The sequence below is a fragment of the Dipodomys merriami genome, unplaced genomic scaffold (genome assembly GCF_024711535.1).
Source record: "Dipodomys merriami isolate MVZ:Mamm:240054 unplaced genomic scaffold, mDipMer1.0.p SCAF_9, whole genome shotgun sequence".
In the NCBI taxonomy this organism is placed as follows: domain Eukaryota; kingdom Metazoa; phylum Chordata; class Mammalia; order Rodentia; family Heteromyidae; genus Dipodomys; species Dipodomys merriami.
The window spans coordinates 36,889,656-36,894,430 of NW_027206512.1; the positions used below are offsets into that span (position 1 = coordinate 36,889,656).

The 4,775-nt window shown below is 45.5% G+C and overlaps 1 pseudogene; it reads right to left on the reverse strand.

The window, feature by feature from the left end:
- Positions 1 to 1,755: 1,755 nt before the first annotated feature.
- Positions 1,756 to 3,583, reverse strand: LOC138820654 (myb/SANT-like DNA-binding domain-containing protein 7; annotated as a pseudogene).
- Positions 3,584 to 4,775: the final 1,192 nt, after the last annotated feature.

Genomic DNA, 4,775 nt, shown 5'->3' on the forward strand with positions numbered 1-4,775 from the left:
GAGCTAAAGGCAGCACCTAGGCCCAGAGCTCAGGCCCCATGACCGACAAAAAATAATAATAAAGGGGAAACTGGCCTATTTCACCATCTGCCATTGACTAGATCAACTTTTACCTAGATCATCTGACAAAAAGTAACCTTGGCAAGTTCCCCAGAGGGAAAGCTTATGAGGGCCTCTATAACATAGTAGGCAAAAGCAAAAAGGAAAGAAAGAAACAAAAAAAAAACCCCAACAACAAGCTAAAAGAAAAAAATGAAATTAACTAAAAGCAGATTGCAAACTGCTACAATTCAAATTGTTTCTATAAGGTTCAAAGGGCAACTAGAATTTAAAGATGTAACTTATGCATAGAAAGGGACCCAAATAATATGAAATATAAAGAATTTGCTTTCACTTACTGTTTTATAAAACAGCCAATATCCACCATATCACAGATGATCAATAAGAAGCATTAACACACTACTGTGATTCCCGTTCGTTCTTGTTATATCCTTAACATGATAGCAGACTAAGTAGTAAGTAGAAGATGATTGATTGGTTGGACTATTACCAACTGGGCTGACTGGTAGATATGTCAGAGACATAGCAATGAAGAATGAAACAAAGAGAAAAATACACATTATGCCTATATTAGTCTAATGAACCATAGAAGGATTTTAAAATCTAAGACCTCAAACTCCATGAAGTGGTCAAATTAAACTAGTAGATTTAAGCAACAGGTCAAGGTATACAACCACAGTTTTGTATCTTGTAAAGGAATATGTTCTCCCTAGCCTTGCTCCAGCCAAGGCCACACCCATTAATGATGTACATTTACATAGTGCTTTTAAACGTTTAAACCCTTTCACATCTATTAGCCACTTCATCCTCACAACAGCTCTGTGAGGTAGGCAGGCAGGAGTTACTAGCTATCCCTCATTTCACAGATGAGGAAGCTGTGGTAGGGAGGTAAAGGAAACTGCCTCCAATCACAGAGAAAGCCAAGACAAACTAGCTTTCTTGGACTTGATTCCATATTTTCTACTAGGCACCTCTCATCTCTCTCTCTCTCTCTCTCTCTCTCTCTCTCTCTCTCTCTCTCTCTCTTTCTCTTTTTCTTTGGGTCAGTCATGGGGCCTGAACTCTGGGCCTGAGCACTGTCCCTTAGCTCTTCAGCTCAGGGCTAGCGCTCTACCACTTGAGCCACTTCTGGCTTTTTCTGCTTATGTGGTGCTGGGGAATCGAACCCAGGGCCTCATGCATGCAAGGCAAGCACTCTACCACTAAGCCACCTTCCCAGCCCCAGCACCTTTCATTTCTTTTTCTTTTTTTTATCATGGTCTATAACATTTATGATTTCTATGAGCTTTGCAATACAGTTATTTCTTCCACACTGAGTGATAGGTACATTTCTTTTGTTTTGCATAGAGTCAGCTGTTGCCTCTTTCCCACTTGTTCCCTCCTTCCCATTGCTGCCATTGAGTTGCTTAATTCATTTTGGTCAATGTCCAGTGCAGCAGATGGGTCCCGCTGTTGTATGTTTTTCCCTGATTCCCTCTAGTTCTGTGTTGTCCTCCTGGTTTCCCTCCACATCTTTCATTTCTAAATAGTCTTTCACTTAGTGGAGAATCTTGATAAAGAGAACTCACAAGTGTACTCCTAGTCCTCCTCATATCAACAATTCACTACATTTTTAGGAGGACAAAAGTAGGTGCTGCAGTGTCAGAAGGCAGGTGTGAGGAGACTTCTCTGTGCATGTGGTTTATTCTTTCACAATCAGTTGCTAGCTTTGGCATTTGCAATCAACTTTTGAAGCAAAATTTCGAGTCTTAGCTGAAAGGCACCAGTAGCTTCTTCCACTGCTGTTTCCAAGTGTCTGACTGTGATGACAGAATCCCTGTGCAGCTCACTGGCGACATCTTGCTGGGCATTGGCCTCTTCACCAATAGCAATCAACCCATCCAGTTTTTCTTTTCTTTTCTTTTCTTTTTTCTTTTTTGTCGGTCATGGACTTGAACTCTGGGCCTGGGTGCTGTCCCTCAGCTCTTCAGCTCAAGGCTAGTGCTCTACCACTTGAACCATAGCGCCACTCTCAGCTTTTTCTGTTTATGTGGTACTGAGGAATCGAACCAGGGCCTCATGCGTGCAAGGCAAGCACTCTACCATTGAGCCACCTTCCCAGTCCCCCTATCCAGTTTTGATTCCTCTCACTTTGAAAGTTCTCGTGCCAACCTCCTGTTTTCTGCCAACTCAGCTGCAATAGTCCTGGCCACTAACAGTCTTCTTTGCCTTGCTTACCTTGGAGGGGGCTGATTGGCCAAAGGTCTATCTCCACCAGAGACCAAACCAACTGTGAAAGAGGAACCTGGAGGCTGCGGAGTGGAGGTTCCCCCGACAGGGTTTCAGCTGGTGCTGGTGCTGGGAATGGGCTCACCTGACACACCCAGTCTGGTCATGGGACTGCTCTGACAGGGAGCAGCTGCGCCTCTGAAAAGGTTGTGGGAGCTGCTATAATTCGTGGCCCCTTGAGAGCACCGTGAAAAACAAAGCAACAATGCTGCAGAGAGGCACTCCTGCTAAGGGAATGCCTAGAGCCAGCAGCGCAGCTGAGATACAGTGTAAACTAGGGCAATTCTGAGGAAGGCCTCTTTCCACAAGGGATTCGAATAATCATTTGTTTAATCTGGCCATTTGGGCCCATAACACAACCCCTTGCCTTGTTAAACATATCCTTTTCATAGAGCTAGCTAGCCCACTCTTTTCCTATAAATTCCTAACTACTCATTACATACAAGGCTAAGACTAGTTTGGCTCAAAGGGCATGTCTTCCAGGTTTCAATTTTTAATATCATATCTACTAGGGTGGTAGCTTTTTAAGCCCTGGGACCCTTTGTCTATTAATTTTGAAATAATTTTGGGCTGTTCTGGAAAGGGCATGGCCCAGACATCCACCGCTCTTAGAAGCAAGTGACTCTGAGACCCCACTCCTTCACATGCTTGGGAGATACCTGCACCCGAGGATTCATCCCAGGAGTCCTCAAGGTCACTGGCTTCACATGCTTGGGAGATACCTGCACTCGAGGATTCATCCCAAGAGTCTTCAAGGTCACTGGCTTCTCAAGTCCGGTCACTGATTCTCAGCTGACAATCTTCATCTGATTCCTCAGCTCATTTCAATAAAGACTGATGATCAGTTGCCTGAGTCCTTTCTGCTTTCACAATGGAGGGTCTCTCTTCCCTTGGGGTGTCTTCTGATCACAGTGGTTGGCCCGAGCATCAGCCTCCATTAAGTTGTCTTGATTTCGAGGAAGCTGATCCAGCGTATCATAAAATGGACAGTGCGGTGCGTCCCACATGCTGGTGGCATGGGCAACATAGGCCTTTAAGTATAATGCCTTCAGAACTTTAAACTTGGAGCAGCACTGGCCTTGGGTGCGGCGGAAACCTTCCCGCTGCATTCACTTGGACACAGCCTGATAGACATCTGCATTATGATGTACAGTCTGCGGTACTGAATATACTCTGCCTCGCCTAGTATGGAGAAAAGAGTTCATGTCTCCTGTGTGGATCACCCAATGCCGGCACTGCTACTGGTGGTGGCCATAGTGAGCTGGGAAGGAAGGCTACTGCAGCAAGCTCCTGGGCCACAGGTGCACAAATCTGAAGGTGTGGGGAACCTCTGTGTGCTCTCAGTGTTATTTCTAGGAGCCAGTCCATTCTTTCCTTGGACCTGAGAAGTCAGGGCCAAGGACCACACTTCTGGATGGAAGGCCACAGGGGAATGGAGTAATAGGGAAGGTGTAAGATTTTTAGGTAGCAAGTAGTGTGGCCTATACATAGGTCATAAATAGGCCCAGACTGAGAAAGCCCAACTTTGGGAGGTCACCCAGGGTGGGTACTGGAAGCAGGGCTTAATGGCTTCCTAACAGAAGTGGCTTCTCCACAAAGGGTGGAATGCTTCCAAGGCCGAGACCTGGTACCACTATGTCTCTGCTGCCCAGGCTCTGCTTTACTTTCACTACTGTATTTGAAATATTTCTTATTCTACTTAGTTTTGCAGCCAGCCCAACCACCTCTTCATTCTCTGAGTAAGCTACAACAGCTGGGGTAACACTATCTCCTGCATCATTTGTCACCACTTCTGCCCAGCTGTCCTTGTAGATGACCACACAGCAGCCCAGGTGCACTTCGATGGCCACCATGAGGCAGCTGGACCGTGGTAGTTAGGAGCAAGGGGTCCCAGGCAGCAACAGCTACACGCCATAGAGCAGCCCCAGCCCACTTGACATTCTTGTTCAGGCAAGAATCATTTGTTGAAAGCCTCAGAAAGCATGTATGTAGACTAAAAAATTGAAATGTTAGGTCACAAGCCTCTCAGTAGAGGGACCCTGGAAGGACTTGTAGTTAGTGGTGGCTCATGGAAAGCTTATATTCACCCTAGTCTCCACCCACCTCATTACTGTATGCAGTATGGGGGAAACTGAGGCACAAAGTTTCCATACCTCGCCTCCTTCTTCCATCTCCCAACTAGGCTCTAAGACACAGGAAATGGAAAAGAGGCTGTGTGGCCCTCTCTATTCCGGGCAGAAAACTGGAGGATTCCTCTCAGGAAAAACCTATCAGCTCTCAAGAAAAGAAATAGTGGTTTCTAGTCTTGTCATGTGAGAAACTTAATGATCTCTATCCTAATGCCCTCCCCTACTCCAAGAAGTCTAGCAGTCAACAATCACTATGTGCACTGAATTCCATCATTCCCCAATTTGTTGCCTCACAAATTCGTATTTATTTATTTATTT